This window comes from Orycteropus afer, unplaced genomic scaffold (genome assembly GCF_000298275.1).
Source record: "Orycteropus afer afer isolate SDZICR_OR568_19922 unplaced genomic scaffold, OryAfe1.0 scaffold00028, whole genome shotgun sequence".
Lineage (NCBI taxonomy): Eukaryota > Metazoa > Chordata > Mammalia > Tubulidentata > Orycteropodidae > Orycteropus > Orycteropus afer.
The window spans coordinates 6,694,738-6,716,394 of record NW_006921615.1 but is presented as its reverse complement, the minus strand read 5'-3'; positions in this window follow the sequence as shown (position 1 = coordinate 6,716,394).

The following is a 21,657-nucleotide window of genomic DNA, read 5'->3' as shown; positions in this document are numbered from 1 at the left end:
CAACTTAGAATAATATTTTCAAGATTTATTCATGTTATAGCATGTATCAGTACATCATTCCTTCTTACCACTAAATAATATTCCATTCTATAAAATTTTATTTATCCATTTGTCAGTTGATGGACATTTGGATTATTTCCACTTTCAGACTACTCTGAGTAATACTGCTATGACCATTTATGTACAAGTTTTTGTGGACATACATTTTCATTTCTCTTATATATGTGCATACCTAGGAGTGGAATAGCTGAGTTCTGAGGTTTCAACCTTGTTCACACCTAATATAGTGTCTGGCACAGAATAGGTGCTTCATAAATGTTTGTTGAATTAATCAATGGAATATTGTTGATTGAGGGCATTTTACAAAAAGATCTATGAACTCATTTCAATCGGCTATTCATAAGAAGATATCCAAACAGGGAGCTGAAATTTCCAAATTTATGTATCACTGGGTTTGGCTCCTTCTTAAGCAGCAGGAATGAATTAGGGATGAAATAGGGTACAGTTATGAAGGCTTGTCTTAGAGGGCATTGACTCAACCCACTACCTGACCCATCAGAGACTACGGGCATAATTCACATAAGTGGAAATGACTCTTAGAGATAATGTGTCCATGCAAATGTGGTCCCTAGATGCCAAGGCCCAACTGTGTTATCGTGAAGTAAATATATAAAAACCCATTGCCTGTACCTAAAGAATGTGGTCTTTCATTTCACTTCATTTTCAAGGAACTAATTACGTTCCTGAGACTCCTCTCCCTCATTTGGTAGAAATGAGTTAAGAGTTGTATGGAAAGGTGACTCAAGACCCTTGGAACCCAGAGCTCAGCCTCCTCGGTAGTCTCCACAGAGAATACTGCTGAACACCTTTCCCCCCACCCTCTTCACATCTCAGGAGTAAAGAGAAGGAAATACCATAGATGTGAATGTGAAGGCTTGTTTGGTGGGCAGGAGAGTGACAGTTTAGGGGGAAAAAAAAGGTTTAACTCATTTGAAGTCTCTCTGGTGCTGGCCATGTTTATACAGGTGGATGTGAAAAATGAGAGCTTCATGAGTCAGTACAACATTTCTAAAAACCTTTGTGGGTTTTGTTTTCCTGTGAAAGACATTAATTCTCTAAGCGCCTAGACTGAGTGTCAGGAAGCATCTTTATAATATTTTCCTCGCATGCCACAGAAATATTGTCATCCCTATGAAAAATGAAAGGAGCTCTTGCTGTGTCACTGCACAGCTGCTAACTGAAAGGTCAGTGCTTTAAACCAACCAAATGCTCCATGGAAGAAAGGTGCGCAATCTGCTTCCATAAAGATTTATAGCCTTGGAAACCCAATGGGCATCGGTATGAGTTGGAATCAGTGTGTTTGGTTTTTGTTTTTTATGAAAAATGATGTCTAGAAGTTTCCCCGAGTGATTAAGCCTGAAAAATATCCAGTTAGCAGACACCAAGTCTCGATTCAGAGTGAATCCGCATCGCTAGCCTTGTGTCTTGACCAATGACTTCTATGAGTCTGTGGATAAAGTTATGAACAATTTCCTGCATGTTGCTTTTTCCATATGCCTTACGAGAAAAGCCAAGTGGCATTTGTCATCCACCATCAACACTAGGGTGTTCGATGTGTTCACTGGGAAAAGCTTTGGAAAAGCGTAGGGCATCTTGCAACTCCCATGAATCACTACCATAAGATTAATCATGTTTGGGTTGATATTCAGCAGGTAAGCATTGTTAAGGCTATTCAAGTCATTAAAACATTAATACCCTTCTCAGTTGGTAAATAGCCAATTCCCTGAGTTTGTTGCCAAGTTCCCTCTCCTGTCCTGTTGTCTGAGGGTCTCCCACAGGACCCCCATTTCCCCATAATCAATTACCTAAAGGGATGATCTGTCAATTTGTCTGTCATTTTGTCTGTCAGTTTGTCAGTTAGTAATACTGTGGTGGTTTTTGTATTGCTATGATGCTGGAAACGATACTACTAGCACTTTAAATACCAGTGGGGTCACCCGTGATGGATAGGTTTCAGCAGAGCTTCCAGACTAAGACATTTTATATAAATGAAGGAAGGCCTGGTGATTTACTTCTGAAAGTCAGCCAATGAAAACCCTATAAATTGCAACAGAATATTGTCCAATATAGTGCTGAAAGATGAGCCCCCTAGGTTGGAAAGCACTCGAAATACACAGTGACTGCAACAAGGCACTCAAGCATGCCAACACCATGAAGATGGTACAGGGCCAGGGCAATGTTTTTTCTTTTGTACATGGGGTCACCATGAATCAGGGCCAACACAACGGTAACTAATAACAACAACAAAAAAAGGGATGATACTCTGCCCAGCATGAACTCTAGAGCCCTGATCCTCCCCTATTGCTGGCTTCAATTTTGATTAGTCAGTGTCTGTCCTGTGTCACTTGTTAAATATTTTTAATATCACTTTGAATTCAGGGGTTTCTTTTTATTCACTAGACTCTGGAACTTACCTTTTCCTTATTTCCACCTCTTATCGTCTGTTGTTTTTTTATTGAGATACTATCCTAACCCCATTAAAATCCTGCACCTATCACACAAATTCATGTACAAGGATATTTTTCAAATCTTTTTTTACAAATATACAAAATGGGAAACAATCCAGATGTAAAAACAGATGGCATATTATGGAATATCCATGTGAGAGAACTGTATGCATTTATTGGAAATGTTTTCAAAGACATGAGAATATGTTAATATAATAGTTGTTGAAAAGAAGAAGCTATAGTATGTAGCAGAATGTTCTACCAGAGAGATTTGACATTATAGGAGGTTCTAGTGGTCTGTTGAAGAATCATCCTAGAATAGAGTAAGTTAGTTATATAAGGGAAGGATAACGTGGTACCATTTTTTGGGGAAAGATCACTTTGAATGGCTAGATCTTCAGTGTTCTGAAAAAGAATCACTTGAAGAGCCTCCTTAGACTAAATGTAAAGGGGTAGGTCCTGGGAAAAGGGTCTAAAAATATATTTTGTGCTTTAAATGCTACATAACACCGTCACCTTTTGTGGGAGGAAGAAAGTATAGATGTGTGGGAGAGGGGGGTGGATGGATGGCTGAGTCAGTGGGATGGGAGCTCTGGGCAAGTCCTGGCCCAGAATTCCTTGGGTGGCTTGTCCATGTAAGCAGGAAGAGCTGATCATTAAGACTGCTGAAATTTATAATACTTAGGATCCTAGACTGAGAGTCACCTAGAGCTCATCTCTCCTTTAAGAAATGAAAGGTCATTGCCTTGATGCTTCCAGCAGTAACTACAGCAGAGTACTCAGCCTCCACCATCTAGCCTCCACTCTGGGGTCCATATTGCCAACATGGTAGCCTATACAACTCCTATAACCTGAATGTTCTGAGACTCATTTGGCTGTCATTTTCCTCAGCAGCCTCTTGCTTTTTGACCCAAAACACTGAGCCAGTGCCAAATTCTGGAGCTCTTTGGGCCTCACATGAGTGGCACTTAGGTACTTAGGACCATTGGTCTACCACAACCTCAATCTCTACTGCTTGAAAGTTGACCTATCGAAGACCTAAAAAGCATCTTGGACAGGGTAGCTAGAAGCCTTTTTCCCAAAGCTGATGCTTAAAAGCGAGAAGCCTACCCTGAAGGATTTATTACTCTAAGAGATGACAACGTCTTAGCAACTGTAACCACTTTAGGAACCAAAGACTTGATTCAGCTTGCTGATTTGGACACAACTCACCAAGGCCAGGTTCTCGTGCAAACCCCAGTACCACCCCACCACACTCCCAAGGCCTGGCAACCAAGATGCAATTAAGTCAGACTGTATTCGTGCCTTCAGTATCCCACGAATAGCAGGAGAAAGTGTGAATTTCTCTGAACCCTTTTCTTTTACCATCAGAGGGGTGCCTGCACGTTTCCACTCCAAGGATAGATGAGAATACATTCTTTCTACTCTTGTGGGTAGAAAGACAGTGGTTCTCAAACCTGACTGCACATTAAGATCTCCTTGTTGTTTGAAAATACCAGTGCTGGGCCCCAGCCCCTAAGATTCTTACTCAATTTGTCTGGGGTGTGGGCATCAGTAATTTTTTTTTTTTTTTTTTCACAGATATTTGACGTGACTGTAATGAATAGCCAAGGTTGAGAACCACTGCTATGACATATAGACAGACTACATACATGTATGTATGCATGTGCCATGTACACATACACACACACATATATATACATATTCACAGACTCATCCATTTGTATTAAAAATACATACATATGCATTGAAACAAAAACTTAACAGTAGGCGTGGTCTGTTTTAATTTTTTCTAATTTTTCAAGTTTTGTACAGTGATCATGCAAAGATTGTTTTCATCAGGGGGAATAAAGAAGAGAAAGAAGAGGAAAAGAAATGTTACCAGTTCTTGTAGAGCCAGCTCAAGCTCCAACTCTCTTATGACGCCTTCCCTAGCCACCCCAATACCCTCTGTCTGTCCTCCGAATTCCTCGGGCCTTAGGATCATTAAACCAGAAGTCTCTGGATTGTGCAAATGGTTAAGTATGTGCCTACTAATCAGTGGGTTGGCAGTTGAACCCCAGAGGCTCCTGGAAAAATCTGAAAAGTCACATCTAGAAAGCCCTGTTGAGAACTGTTATACTCTGACACACATTGGGTCTCTCAGAATCAACAGGCAAACAACTGATTTGTGTGTGAGAGATTCTCACAGCACATCTAACCCTCACCGGCTATCAAGTTCACCAGCTACAGTAGCATCCACTAGTCAGTGAGTTCCTGAGGGCGAGTTCTGACACATCTCTGCAGTTAGAAGGAATAGGTACAGATGGATTATTAACTTGGGTCTGAGCTGGTGACTGGAGAGTAGTTGGGCATTTCTGTGAACAAAGGGTCGCTCTCTCTCTGGAGATGAAACGCAGAGCCTTTTTTGGGTTTCAGGAGGACTGTCTAGGAGAACAGAAAGGAAAGAACACACTGGCAGGGCCTACAGAAGAGCATATAAATGAGGTCGAGCTGGCCAGTGTCCCTGGCTGTCCAGGAATCAGGTGAATGTATGGATTGTATTCAATTCCCCCACTGCACTGGGCGCCTCATTCAGGACATGGTTTAGGCAAGCCAAGTAGGAGAGGAACAGAGTCACTTCCACCTCAGGAAGCCCTGGCACAGGCTGTGTTGTGCCAAAGGAAAACAAGCAAACACTCCAGTCTTGTCATCCTCCTGGGAATGGCTCTGAAGGCCAGCCTTGTAGAGAGGCTCTGCTAGGTTAGCTCCTAAACAACAAGCCCTGGGAACCAAAAGGACTAGAACGTGGAGGGATTCCACGTGGGAGGCCCCGTTCCTTCCATTAAATGCCAAAATGCATCTTTTACCTGGGTAGAGGATCATCCTAGGTAATTTCCTATTTGCACCCCAAAAACCAAACCAGATTCACTGCTATCGAGCCGATTTCAACTCATAGCGAGCCTCATTGGGTTTCCAAGGCTGTAAATCTTTACAGAAGCAGACTGCCTGATCTTTCTTCCATGGAACAGGTGATAGGTTCATACTACCAGCCTTTTGGTTAGCAGCCAAATGCCTTAACCACCACAGCACCAGAGCTCCCCACAACGGGAATATTTTAGGATATAGATTCCCCATAGCTTGGAGACACTAGTACTATAAGATGTTCCAGGGTGAAAGGTAGTAAATTTGGGAAATACTATGGTTTCTCTTCCCAGTCCCCCAGATTGACAATGCACATTAGCATATTAAAGCCTCTGACAAGACCCACAGTTAGAAAACTTGTTTAATTTTGTTTAGTGGGTCATAAACTTAATTGGTTGTGCTATCTTTATTCATGGAGCACCTATGAACATCTTGTGAGACCTCTTTGGGAAGATCTGAATTAGTCATTTTATGACAACAGAATCCATAGTTAGAATGGTATTTATCAATAATCCAATGGAATTTTCAGGAAAAAGCATAATTTAACAAGTATAACTTAATTGAGTCCCTGTCTTCCAATAATTTATAGTCCAAATGAGGAGATATACTCACTGGAAATAATTTTTAGAAATAACATTGTAGTATGCTGCAAGCATTCTAAGGTCAATGCTACAATTTGTCTAGGAAAGACAGATCAGTGCAGGCAGGAAAGGTTCCAAGAAAGTTCCAGAAAAACTCAATTTCTGAAGGATGAATGCAATATGCTTTGGGAGGGAGGACATCCTACACTGGGATTATTGGCTTTACCCTCTCTGCACCCCCTTTTTTTAATTGAGATAAAAATCAGGTCTTAACTTGTAACCTTGTAAAAAGCAAAAAAATTCAACCAAGGAAGGATATATGTTTTTTCTCTTCTTTTGTATGTGTGTGTGTGTGTGTGTGTGTGTATGTATACATATATGTATATATATAAAAGAAGGGAAATCATCTCCCTCATATGTCAAGACTTTGGATCAAATTGGAAAGATTCTGAAGCCAAGGCTATCTGTTCTGACCAGAGGGAATTTCAGAGAAATGGTTTCTTGTCCTAATACCTAGCTAGACTTGATCGACACCATTTTGAAAGTCAACCCAACTTAGGGCACAGAAGCTAATAAATAAATAAATAATCATTCTTCATTTGCAGATAGCCAAAGCCTTAAGTATACAATAAATCTGTCCTAAAAATACCAGCCCGTGGCACCTCATTGCAGAAGCACAGTCCTTCATCTCACCAATTCTCCTGACATTCCTGGTAGGACTCAGAGCAAGTGTCAAGCTGTGGCCCCTGTTGCCAAGGCAGGCCGCTATGCCAGGCTCTTTACCGCTGGACAATACCCAAGACTCTTAGGAGCTCACTTCTGCTTTGATTTGATTTGCTTTCTTTTCACTGAAGTAAAGCAAGGAAATGGCTACTCCAAGCCCTTACAGTATCTTAACAGCGAGAGTTGTCAATTCTGGTAAAATTATAATCACTTTAAAAAGTATAAAAAGTGCCTAAAGTTCTACCACTTGCACATTTTAGCCTAGTTAATTAGGGAGAGAGTGGTAAGTAAAGGACAGGGCAGACAGGCAACCCTTGGCAGACTGGGCTGGAGTGACACTTATCTTTGAGATCTGATCCATCTGGAAACCACTAGGCTGAAAAGCAGCACAGATTGGCTGTTTCCTACCGTGGAAAGTGTAGGGAAGAGAACTTTCCAGGCATAAGGCCAACTGTGTGAAGAGAAAGATGAGCAGGGAACTCATATATGATTGATAGCCTGGAAAGTTCCAGGATCCAAATAACCACATTTGATTCTCAACATCATCCCATGAGTGGTGGGGGAGTGGATTATAACCATTTCAGAGATGAAAGAATTGTTGGGAGACCATCCTCTTCCCATGAGGGTCCTGGACAAAGTAAGGAGTAAAATGGAGTAGAGAATGAAAGTTAAAATGCCACCTTTATGACTCATAAGCTGGAGTGTGAGGAACCAGCAGTATCCAAGAGTTTCAGTTGCTCTACATCTTTGCCAGCATCTGAGGTTAGTGCTGTAGAGTTAGTCAGTCTAATGGGGGTTATTGGTATATCCCTGTGGTTTTATTTTTGCATTTCCCTGATTACTAATGATATTGAACACTTTTGCATGTTCTCATTAACCATTTGTGTATATTCCCTTGTAAAACTTGTCTTCAAGACTTGCCCATTATTTATTGATTTATCTTTCTAGTATAGATTTTATATGTTCTCAATACAATGCTTTATCATATCTAGGAATCTTAACTATTCTCGCTAGATCTGTGCTTGCCTATCCATTGCTTGCGTCTTTTGACAAGCAGCAGGTCATAATTTTAATAAAGGATCATTGGTGTTTTGCTTTTATGTAGTTTGTGGTTTTTATGGCCTACTCCATGTTTGCAGACCTTCTCTGTTTTCATATAGAGGTATTATGTTTAGATCTGTGATTCATCTTGAATGAATTCTTGTAAATAACATGAAATAGGGGCCAGAATTCATTTTGTTGCCTTCTGGATATCCAGTTGTACAAGCACCATTTGATGGAAGATTTTCTCTTTCCCACATAATATAGTATTTCACAAATACTATCTTGACCTAATTTTGAGGCCCTGGCTAGCCACTGGTCAGTTCCCCTTACTGAACAACTGATTAACTTCACTTTCTGACCACTCCTCTTTACAGACTCTCACACTCCTGGGTCACCATGTACCTGTTCTCATTATCTCAGGGCCAGGTACTCAACAACTATGAACAGCCCTGTGCCTCATGAGCCTGCAGAATTATTCAAAATGCCCAATCCCCAGGAAACCCTTGAAGTCTGCTAGCCATACATAAGTGCTCACCTACATCTGTCCCCAGGTGCAACCCCGAGTGGTTCTGTGTTTTGGTATATTGTGAACACTAGTGTTTTGGTTCTCTAGCGCTGCTATAACAGAAGTACCATAGGTGAATGGCTTTAACAAATAGCGATTTATTCTCTTACAGTTTAGGAAGCTTGTTGTTGTTGTGTGCCGTCGAGTCGGCCCCGACTCATAGCAACCCCTCCTTGGGTTGCCGAGGCAGTATCACTACGGAAGTAGTTTGCCTAACCTTCCTTCCGAGGAGTGGCTGGTGGGTTTGAACCAACCGCCCCCTGGTTAGCAGTCAAGTGCCTTAGGCACTATGCTACCAGAGCTCCTTAGGAAGCTTAGAAGTCTGAATTCAAAGTGCCAGCTCTAGGGGCTGAGTGAAAGCCCCTTGAGTGTGGGCTTCAGCTCTGCCTTCTGTTTCAGGCCCGCTAGAGGTGGAGGCTTTTTCTGACTCATGCAGCTGCTGGCTTCTACGGCTGATGAACCCAAGATCATCAAGTAAAATGGCACAGTCCCAAGATTATCAAGCAACACAGCAGGCCACTAGTTCAAGTCCCAAAACAGTCCCAAGATTGGCAGGCCACTGATGACTCAGCCAAATGTAGGCTCCAGTGTGCCAAGAAGCTCAAGTCCCTTCTCAAAGTGTCTCTTTATATGCTGGAAGCAGGACACATCCCAAAGGCAACTAATTAGCTACACACAGCAGATTCCCACATTCAGTCTCATCATGGAGAATAACTGCATCCAGCTGCCCAGCCATGCAAAACCAGGTGCAGCCAAGTTGACACACAACCTTAACTACCACAACCAGGGTCTGTGACTGTAATAAAACTTTAAATGTTTCAGTCCTCCTTCTGTTAATTCAGGTTCAACCTTACCATACCTCAAGCATTACTATTGTACCCAAGTTAAAACATCCACTGGATTGCTGTGATGCTTTTGTCAATTATTAACTGATTATATATTTGCAGGATTATTCTGTTCCATTCATCTGTTTGATTCTTCTTATGTTAACCGATATTGTCTTCATGTCTGGACTTTTATGTTGTTGCTGTTAGGTGTCATCGAGTCAGTTCTAACTAGTAGTGATCCTGTGTACAACAGACTGAAACACTGCCCAGGTCTACGTCATCTTCACAATTGTCACCATGGTTGAGTCCACTGTCACAGCCATTGTGTCAATCCATCTTGTTGAGGGTCTTCCCCTTTTTTCTGACCCTCTACTTTACCAAGCATGATATCCTTCTCCAGGGATTGGTCCCTTCTGACAACATGACCAAAGTACAAGAGACACAGTCTGGCCATTTTTGCTTCTAAGGAGCACATGGGCTGTTTCCTCCAAGACAGACTTGTTAGTTCTTTTAGCAGTCTGTGGTGGTACATTCTGTATTCTTTGCCAACACCACAACTCAAATGCTTCAATTCTTCTGCAGTCTTCTTTATTCATTGTCCAACTCTCATACGCATATGATGAGACTGTTGACAAGATTATGGTTTAGTCAGGCACACCTTAGTCTTCAAAGTGATATCTTTGTTCTTTCACACTTTAAAGAGGTCTTTTGCAGTAGATTGGCCCAATGCAGTAAGTTGTTTGCTTTATAGTAACTTTTAAAGTCAGTTCACGTAAGCCTCCAACTTTGTTCTTCCTTTACAAGGTTATTTTCTATTCCAGGTTTTGCTACACTTGCTATATATTTTGGAAACTGTTTGAGAGATTAAGTTGGGGGAGAATTGCCATCTTAACAATATCAAGTCTTTTGTAGCATACTGCCTAAGGCGTTTGACTGCTAAACAGAAGGCTGACAGTTCAAACCCACAGCCACTTCTCCGAAGGAAGACGAGGCAATCTACTTCTGTAGAGAAACCACCTTGGAAACCCAAGGAGGAGTCACTATGAGTCGAAATCAACTCGACCGCAATGAGTTTTTTTTGTTTGTTTGTTTAATCAATAAACATGATACAGTTGTCCATTTATTTGGATCTTTAATTTATATCAACAGTGCTTTATACTGTTCAGTGAAGAGATCTTGAACATCTTTGGTTAAGTTTATCCCTAGTATTTTATAGTTTCTTAAATGGAATTATTTATTTTTTATATTTGCCAGTTGTTTGCTCCTAATATATAAAATGTAAATTAGTTTTGTATAGTGACCTTTTATCTTGCAACCTTGCTAAATTCCATATAAATTATAATAATTTTTGGTATCTTTTCTTAGAGTTTTCCATGTACACAATCAAGTCATCCATGAATAAAGACAATTTTTCTTATTTCTTTCTGGTCCATATGCCTTTCATTTCTTCATCTCTCATTGTTGCAATGGCTAAAGCCTGTAATACAATATTGAATAGAAGTGAAGGAGCACTATCTTAGGGGGAAAGTGTGCCGACTTTCACATTAGTTATGATGCTAGCTGTAGGCTTTTTGTAGATGCCCTTTATCAGGTTGAGACGGTTTCCTTCTATTTCTAGTATGTTGAGAGGCTTGGTGGTGGTGGTATTGAATTTGCTAAATGCTTTTACTGCTTGTATTGAGGTAATCATAGGAGAAAATCATAAGAGATCATCATTTTCCTCTTTTATTCCATTAATTTATATTGACTGGCTTTCAAGTGCTAAACCAACATTATATTCCTGGGATAATCTCTACTTAGTTATGCAAAATTATCTTTATTATATGTTGCTAAATTCTACTGCTTATATGTTGTTAAGGATTTTTACATCTGTGTTCCGGGATCTTGGTCTATAGTTTTCTTATTTTTTGTAATATATTTGATTGGTATTCAAAGTAACTGTGGCCTCATAAAATATGTTGGGGAGTATATCCTTCTCCTCTACTTTCTCAGACTTTTTGTACGATTGTTATTATTTCTTCCTTAAATATTAGATAAAATTGAGCAGTGAAGCTATCTGGGACTGGAGTTTTCTATGTGTGAAGTTTTTAATTACAGCTTCAATTCCTTTAAAAGTTATAGTGCTATTCAGATTTTCTATTTCTTCCTGTGTCCATTTTGGTAATTTTTGTGTTTCATTCCAGCTGTAAAATTTATGGCATAAAGATGTGGATAATATCTCATTATTAACCTTTTAATGCTTGTATGATCTGTGTTGATGCCCCCTCTTTTTTCCTGAACAGGAAATTTGGCTTCTCTCTCTTTCCTTGATTAGTTGCTGGGTATATATCAACTTTAGTAGTCTTTTCAAAGAACCAAATTTTGTTTTCATTGATTCTTCCCCTGCTTCTTGTTCATTTTCTATTTAATTGATGTATGCTTTTTTCTTGTCTTTTACTCACTTTGATTTAATTTGCTTTATATTTTCTGGCTTGTAAACAGGGAAGCTTAGAGCATTGATTTTAAAACTTTCTTATTGTCTAATATAAACATTTAAAGTTATAGATTTCCCTCTAAGCACTGCTTTAATTGTATCCTACAAATTGTGATATATTGTATTTTCATTGTTATTCACTTCTAAATAACTTTTAATTCCCCTGTTCTTTCTTTGGCCTATGGGTTATTTAAAAGTCTGTTGCTTAATTTCCAATTTCTGGAAACTGGGCTTTTCCAGATATCTTCTCCCCAAGTACTTTATGGTTATGTAGTAAGTTTCAGTCATTTGAAATGTAATGAAACTTGTTTTATGGCCAGCATATGGTCTATCTTGATAAAGTTTTAGGTTCATTTCTTTAAAAATAAAATGGAATCTGTACTTGTTGGGTGTAGTCTTCTATAAATGTCAATTTGGCTTAAATTAGCCCTTTTAAGGCTAATTCTTTTAAGAATTTTGAAAAACTTATTCTCTTCCCACATTTTAAGTTGATAGCTACAATTTTATTGTAAGTTTAAATAATTATAAATAATTTTAAGCACAGAGTAGGTATTAACATTTTTCCATCAGGTTGTTATATCACTCTTTAAAATGTTTCCAATGGAACACAAATATAGTCCTGATTTTACAGCTACATCACCTATTCTTTAAAAGTATCTAAACAGGCTCTTCTTTAATGCTTGGAAATTTGATATCTTTTCCTCTTTCTCCTTGATCTATAATTTCCAATACACTGAGATGAAATAGCAAGGGCCAAAATCCTAAAACCTTTCCATTATATTTTCTCACACCAGAGCTCCTAGTATATCTTTAAGCTTGCAAGTCTTTCATTTTCACCCTGTCATACTTTTCTGCGCTAAGACCATGATCCTGTAGTATTCAATTTTTTTCTTCTGTACTGAGTTGTCATCACAAGGAGTATAACATAATGACTGTATATTAAATGATTAATAATAAATGATGACTTATAAATGTTAAATAATCATTATACATTTCTTAATTAAATGAGTATGGTTGTTTGCCGATTAGATTATATGTCTGTATGTAACTATTAAAAAAAAAAAACTTCCACCAAGTCGATTCCAATTCATGGCACTTCCTTGTGTGTCAGAGTAGAATGTGCTCCATGGGGTTTTCAGTGACTGAGTTTTTAAAAGCAGATCCCCACAGCTTTCTTCTGAAGCACCTCTGGATGGACTCAGAGCTCCAAACTTGGGGTTAGCACCCAGGTACTCAATATATTCAGGAAGTTGTCTTTAAACAGAAACACATAAGAAACAAGGTTATGTATTAGTCAGTTGACAAAAATGTTGTGATCTCATGCTTGTGGAAACCTAACCCTGTATTTCCCCTAAAAGCTATGGTTCCATTTTCAGCAATTTAGTGTTTCCAACAACTTTCTAGACCATAACTACATTTAATAACAAAAATCGGCTACAGCCCTGGTGACACAGTGGTTAAGGTAATTGGCTGCTAATTGAAAGATCAACTGCTTGAACCCACCAGCTGCCCCATGAGAGAAAGATGTGGCAGTCTACTTTCATAAAGATTTACAGCCTAGGAAACCCTGTGGGGCAGTTCTACTCTGTCCTATAGGGTCGATATGAGTGGGAATTAACTCGAAGGCAGTGGGTTTGGGGCCTGCCCTCCCCAACTCCTTCTCCAGGAGGTCTTGAGAGCAAAGACCACATCTGGGTCGGTTCTGTTATCCCACTGTTCACAACAGTGCCCAGCACCTCACGACCACTCAATCAGTATTTGTCAAAGGAAGTTTATATGGAGAACTTGGACGAAAGCTGTGAGAGGGAAGAACAGTGGCCAACAAACCTGAGGGCTAGGGAGTGAGGGATGGAATACTGGTGGGTGGTATGTGTGTGTTTGTGTATATCACACATGTTGGCCAGTGTCTGGATTTCCCTGTTGAGGGAATGCGTGAAAGGTTGTCTGTGTGAAGAGTACAAGTATTAACAAATGGGTGAATGTGGTCTTGTGTGAGTGGAGTCTTGTGTGTAAGGATGTCTGAAAGGGAATTTGTGTTTCTAGGGAACTCCATGAAACAGTTCGGACTGAAATTCTGAGGGCTGAATCAGAAGTGTGGAAAGAACATATATAAATTTTTTAAACCACTCAAGATTTTGGTCAGCCTATGATCTTTTCCTAAAGTTGTCTTTAGCATTTATTAAGTCCTAGTTTCCAATCCTTTAATTATCTTCATCCTCATTCACCTTGACCAAGTTTTCCACATCTCTTTCAAGTTACTTGAATTTAAAATGTCCAAGAATAAGCAGGTCATCACCTATTACATATGTAACGCTAGTGTTTTCTTTTAAAGATTTGTTTTTTATACACCCTTTATAATTTAATGGGGAGTAAATACATGAGTGTTTTTGTTTTGGTTGTCTGATCCCGTCAGAGCAACTAGGAAATACTTAGGGAACTATGTGTCACCCTGTGTAAAGGTGGTCTGGTGCATGTAGTTACACACATACACACACAAACACACACACACAGCCAGATTCTAGCCACATCCAAGGCATAGTCATTACTGATTCTGGGGTGGTTTTCTTTGTTATTATTCATAGGATGAACATCACTTTTAAGATCTTCTTTCCTGGGTGAAATTTAAGTGGGCTTCTCAACCAATGATAAGAATGCAAAAAAAATAGATATTCAACACTCTTCTTTAATCTTCAAAACCACCCATGTAGCCTCATGTTGTAAATCAGGGAATTAAGGTTTGGAGATGTTAAGTGACTTGCACAATGGGTAAATTATGGCCTGTGTGAGGCGGATCCCTTAGTGGAGTCCCTCAGAAGAGTTTGCAGTGGTTTTTGTTTTGTTCTGGCTCTACGTTGGGCTGAGAGATGACCACAGAGCAGAAAATGCAGGTTTAAGACCAGGAGGAGGTTCTCCAAGGCACCTGGTGAGGAGAAAACTGTCTCCTTCAGAGGTTGATCAGGTTTCCTGTAACTGGGTATCTAAGGCAGAGCCACAAACCTCCAAAGACAATGCTGAGCTGTGTTCAGGAATGACGGACCTGACTCCATGTTTGTGAATGACTTGAGCAATCCTGGAGTAAATGCAGGGGCCCAGTCAAAGGTGGTTGGGCTTATTCTGAGTACTCCCTTCTGAATGTTTCCAAGTCAAGAAGAAGCCTTTTCTGCTATCTTGCCAAGGCCAAGTGTGTACTACTTTCTAGTATCTTCTGAAATTTGCATCAAAGTATTTTTATTAGAGACTAGTTTCCTAACTAGTCACACTCATCATCAAAAAAAAAGAAAAAAGTTTTAAGATCTATCCTGAAGTACAGTGCTGTCATCAATAGGATAATTCCCACATGCCTATAAGGAAGACCAGTTAATGCTACTATTATTCAAATTTACACACCAAACACAAAAGCCAAAGATGAAGAAACTGAAGATATTCACCAACTTCTGCAGTCTGAAATTGACCAAACATGCAATCATGATGTATTGATTAGTCCTGGTGATTGGAATGCAGAAGTTGGAAACAAAGAAAAGTCATCAGTAGTTGGAAAATATGGCCTTGGTATAGAAATTATGCCAGAGATCATATAATAGAATTTTGCAAGACAATAACTTATTCATGAAAATACTATTTTTTCAACAACACTAACAGTGGCTATACAATTAATATCACATGCAAGTAAAATTTTGCTGAAGATAATTTAAAAATGTTGTAGCAGTACATGATGGAACTGCCAGAAATTCAAACTATATTCACAAGTGTACGTGGAACTAGGGATATCATTGCTGATGTCAGATGAATCTTGGCTGAAAGAAAATACTGGAAAGATATTTATCTGTGTTTTACTGAGTGTGCAAGGCATTGGACTGTGTAGATCATAATAAATTATGGGTAATATTATGAAGAATGTGAATTCCAGAACACTTAATTGTGCTCATGAGGAACTTGTACATAGACCAAGAGGCTATAGTTCAAACAGAACAAGGGGATACTGCATGGTTTAAAATCAGGAAGGGAGTGTGTCAAGGTTGTATCCTTTCATCATACTTACTCAATCTGTATGCAGAGCAAATAATCTGAGAAGCTGGACTACATGAAGAAGAATGCAGCATCAGGATTGGAGGAAGGCTCATTAACAGCCTGTGATATGCAGATATGCATAACTTTGCTTGCTGAAAGTAAAGATGACTTGAAGCACTGATAAAGATCAAAGACTACAGTCTTTAGTATGGATTACATATCAACATAAAGGAAACAAAAATCCTCACAACTGAACCAATAAGCAACACCACGATCAAGGAGGAAAAGACTGAGGTTGTCAGGGATTTCATTTTATTTGGATCCACAATCAACACCCATGGAAGCAGCAGTCAAGAAATCAGACATCATATTGCACTGGGCAAATGGGCTGCAAAAGAGCTCTTTAAAGTGTTAAGAAGCAAAGATGTCACCTTGAAGACTAAAGTGCACCTAACCCAAACCATGGTATTTTCAATCACTTCATATTCATGTGAAAGGTGAACAATGAATAAGGAAGACCACAGAAAGGTTGATGCTTTTGAATTGTGGTATTGGTGACGAATATTGAAAATACCATGGACTCTTAGAAGAATGAACATATCTGCCCTTGAAGAAATGCAGCTGGAATGCTCCTTGGAAGTGAAAATGGCCAGACTTCATCTCATCTACTTTGGTCCTGTTGTCAGAAGAGACCAGTCCCTGGAGAAAGGATATCATACTTGGTAAAGTAGAAGGTCAGCAAAAAAGAGGAAGACCCTCAATGAGATGGATTGACACTGTGGCTGCAACAATGGACTCAAGCATAGCAGGATTGTGAGGACGGTGCTTTGAACTGCCAGCCTTCTGGTTAGCAGTCAAGTGCTTTAGGCACTACACCACCAGAGCTCTGAAATAGGCTAGGAAGCCGCATGGAACAGTTCTGCTCTGTTACAATGGGTCAGTATGAGTTGGAATTGACTCAATGCCTTTCAACAACTGAATATTCAGAATTGTAGTGGCCCCAGTGACTCTGCTGGACCATTTCTCTTCCCTGCTCTTGCCTCACCTCACACACACACAAGTGTGCACCCCACACTTGACTAGTACTGCTAGCTATTATTAGTATTACTAGAGGGAGAAACCTATAGTAGAAAAATGAATCTGGTCAGGGCAGGACACCTGGTCCAAAATGAACCAATGATCTCCTTTCCTAGGGATCTGCAATTTGAGATTTCCACAATCTGGCTGCTCCCTTGGCAGAGGAAGAAGTAGACTCCAACACTGTGGTGGAAATCCATTTCCACAGTGGACTAGAAATCAAGAGAAGCTGGCCTATAGAGAGAGAACAAATTTTGTCCAGAGAGGCAGAACTAAGAGCTGGAGAGGGGAATTCTGGGTTCCCTGAAGTACATATGTCCCTGGTAGGAGGCTTGGAGACCCAAGTCTTCCACAGACACATGAAAGCCCAGCACCTTTACTGTTGATGCCCCATTTTGCCCAAGCTGCTCCTTACAATGACAAGTTCTAGCCACTACCCCAGTATAGGTACAGGTCTGTCAATAAAGGAATATATTATTGTTTCTGTAATAGTAATAGTATCTACTATTTTTATTAGAACCAAAAAACACTTTAAACCTCTTTGCTTAGCCTAATGAAACATACTGTTATTACTACCAAGACTAATTGGTATGAACCTTTTATAAATTAATTTTTGATAATAATAATATATGAATACATTCTCCTTATAGACATTAAACAGTCATAGACATGTTAAGGTAAAATGTTGTTGGGGCTTTTAGTTAACCATTTTAAATGATAGCTCAGCAGTAAATTGCTGATACATGCATCATCCTAGAGGTGACTTTGAGCTCATGGTTTTCAACCTGGGGCTGATTTCTTGCAGTCAGGGTGTGTGTCCTACTCGTCTTTATGTGTTTCACACCCAGCACATGCCTGGCCCATGGGAAGTGCTCAAAGACTGCTGTTTAGTGAATTAAATTAGGAGATTGGACCGCATAAACTGTAAAACCTTCTCCAGCTCTTCCATTCTGCATATTCTATGATTCTATAACCCATTAATGTGTTGAAGATTGTTTGTCAGTGGATTGTTGGACGTGAGTTTCTGCATACACAGCACATTCGCTTTATAATGTTGGCTTCCACAGACAAGACTCAAACATACCAAGGGTCATGAAGATGGTACAGGACCTGGTAACCTTTTGTTCTGTTATACATAAGTATAACATGAGCCGTACGTAGCTGACTCAATGACTAGCAACAACAGTCCATATTACAGATTACTCTTACTGTCTACAGTTGTTACATTTCAACACCCATGAATTGAATTCTAGTAGAGCTGAAATTTTGGAAAAAGCAAAAATTCTTAAACACAATACAAAATAAAGTCATGAGCTAAAAATATATAAATGATATTAGAAGTGGCTCTCAATTTCATTCTTGCTATAATTTTTGAAATTATCTGAGGCCAGTAAAAAAGACTGACTCTCTCTAAGCTATAGAAGGTATAAATTATGCCAAGAAATACCAGTTTTACCAAGAAATAAATGGGTTAGGATATTAGAAAAATGAAGACACACTGATAAAATTATAATTGTGCCTGGCCTTGTTTTACTAAAAATGACTAACGTGAAGCTGACACCCTTGCTGCTTCACCAGCTTTTTGAAAGTTCCATGAGTGTACGTCATGACCTGGGCTAGTAGACTTCATCCTTTGACCACGCCCACTGGTCAAATCTATTCTATGGCAAGATCCCAAATGCATGTGCACACATAAAAGTGAAATGCTACTTGCCCTTCCTGTATATGGTACACTCTGATCTTTTCCCTTTTATCCTGTATTATACTTTTATTTAAAAATTGAGGTTGTGGCCCACTCAATATCAACAATCCCATAATGGGTCCCCATCCACAGCTTGAAGAATGCTGCAACAACTTGGCCTCTCAGGGCCGTGCTGCAGATTGCATGATTGCAGTAGGAAAGTCTTTTCCAGAAGTTGTGTGAATGGTGAGCTAGATGGCCTGGGGAAGGGCTGACAGAAAAAAGAGTAAGACTTTTACACTCTGCATGCAAACTATGTGGATGGGTGGGTCAATGCCAAACAATGTGTGGATAATGACATTTCTGTCTGTCATCTTTGCGATGGGATATTGCCTTCAAACAATTTCCACTCCCCCATTTTGGGTGTTCTTAGGTGAAGTACTGGTGGTGCAGTGCCTAAGGCATTTGACTGCTAAACGAAAGGTTGGTGGTTCAAACCCACCAGCCACTCCATGGAAGGAAAACAGGGCAATCTACCTAACATAAAGTTTTTTGTTTTGTTTGTTTTGTTTAACAAGCAAGGAATGTTTTATTGTACATATATTCTCAAAAAAAAAAAAAAAAACAGAACACACAAACAGGAGCAAAGAACAAAGTTTTCTAGCCTCTCTGGGAGACAAAGGGCACGTGTTTTATAGAAACATAATTAGTAAAAGAACAAAATGTACTAATGACATTACCCTTGTTACCCTCTGCTTTCCCAGTCAAAAATGGCTATAGAGAAAAACACTTTAAATTGTATTTTAATATAAATTTATTGCACAATTAAACGTCAACTTACTCAAAGAGTTATTGTATAGTAAACTGCAGAAAATAGAATAGGCATTCTATAATCTGCTCACATTTAACAATTAAGCAACAGACACTTGAACAGATATAGTTGATGTTTGTTGTTGTTATGTGTCATCAAGTCGGACCTGACTCATAGCGACCCCTCCTTGGGTTTCCGAGGCGGTATCACTACAGAAGTAGACTGCCCAACCTTCCTCCTAAGGAGTGGCTTGTGGATTTGAACCTCCAGCCTTCTGGTTAGCAGTCAAGTGTCTTAGGCACTATGATTGCTTATTTGTTAAATCTCACATTTATAGTGAGCAGGTGGTTTATCATTAATAGTAACTGGTTTTTTACATTGTAGGAGATACCAGGTCCTGGAGCAGAAATAGAAATTATTTTAATGAAGAATTATTTTAGAAAATACTGCCTTGGGTCTGAGCCACTCTAGTATTTATTCACACTTGGGTCAATTTCAGCAGTTTAAAAGTGTAGTATGAACAAGATAAAATCTTTGGGGAAGAATAAGAACAGAGTGACAGATTCTAGAGCAATAGTATTTGTGTATATCCTCTATCTATCTGCAGGACAGAACTAGGACATCATAAACTGGGAGTTAGAATGTAATGAATCATTTGTTTCTACCTAATGGTATAGGGAGGAGCTCTGGTAGAATAGTGCCTAAGGCACTTGACTGCTAACCAGAAGGCTGACGATTCAAACCCACCAGGCACTCCTCGGAAGGAAAATGGGGCAATCTACTTCCGTAGTGATACTGCCTCGGAAACTCACAGAGGGGTCACTATGAGTCAGGTCCGATGGCACATAACAACAACAACAATGGTATAAGGTTTCTTCTATCACTTGCACTAACAAAGGGAAATTTTAAAATACGTTTATAATGAGCAGTTGGCATTTCCTTAGCACATACATACTAGATCTAAATAGAAAGATTTTCTCCAACATTCTGTATTTCATAATCCCTATTAGTATAAATAAGCTTTGAGTATTCAGTAAGGGGAAGACCAATAAACTGTTACCTTGGGACTATTTTAAATGACTGCTTAAGAGGATTGCAGTCTAAATAAGGCAATACCTGTAAGCATACTTATACCTTCCTCATCTTCCCATTCAGAGAAATTGAGAAAATAATTTTTACTACCTCTATAAAATTTATTACCCCATTTTCTACCTAGTGTAGGACAGGGACAAGGCAAGTCAGCCAAGTGTGTTTTAAAGAAAAAATGATAGTAGACTCAGAGTGGGGAGAAAACTGTATTGGAATGTTCTTCTTTCCTTTTCTGAGAGAATTTCCTCCTTGGCTTGTATTAACTTAATGCCTTAGAAGGTGCTAAAACCACTTCATGTTCTCTGTGGAACACTGGGTATTTTTCATTAAGAATTTTTTTTTTAATTAAGACTGAAAGCTATGGAGCATTCTCCATAGCTGTAATATTCAGCCCATTCACCACAGAAATTGAAACCCAAACCAAACCAAACCAACAAAGCCCAAGTTCTACAGACGTTAAGGAGATACAGAAGTACAGTTCAGCACTTCAACATGGCATGGGATTGATCACATTCTATTTTCCTTTCAGGACTTTGTAATAAAAGTCCAGGATAGCACTTGTCTATGGGCTGAACAATGGACTGAACCAAAATAATATGTGAGGTTTTACATTCAACATCACAGTTTAAAAGTTACCATCAATTTGTCTTTCAAACTGTGTTGAACTATGATATAGCACAAAACTGTAAGGAGCAACAAAACCCTTCATCTTTTTTCTGAAGACAAGTCAACGTCTAATGCAGATCACACTAGATCATGATGTGCCTGACCTCCTTTCATTTCTTGGCCATTTGTGTCACATGGACATTAAAACATCTTCCTTTAATTGCCTTTCTTAAGTGTTATAGTCCCTCTGTCATAAAACAGATTCTGTACCCTAGTTTTATCATGTAAGACTGACCGTGTTGTCTTGATATGATCCTGACCCTATGAAGCAAGTGAGTTCTTGCCAACATACATTAGGAAAACTAACAAAAATATTGTTGCTATCTGTTTTTAAATTTCTCCTTAAGAAACAGTAGGCTCAACCACTCAGTATAGGATCAAGTCTGGAGATCCTGGATAGAGTGGGAGGAAAAAAGTGGAACAAAATCCAAAAACTCAATAATGACCAGAATTACTGCTTGGATGGACTCTGGTGGGACCCCCAATACTATGACCCTGGGATACACTTCGGCCTGGAATAAAACTCACTCCCAAGGGCTGGCTCTCAGCCCAATAGTACATAAGACGTACATGCAGACCTCTCAACCCAGGGTGAAGCACCCACATACTCCATGGATATGCATCCCTTGGAGCAATCGACCACGGGACACCAGAGGGGCAACATTGGGATGGAGGAAATGCAGGACACACAGGAGTGCATA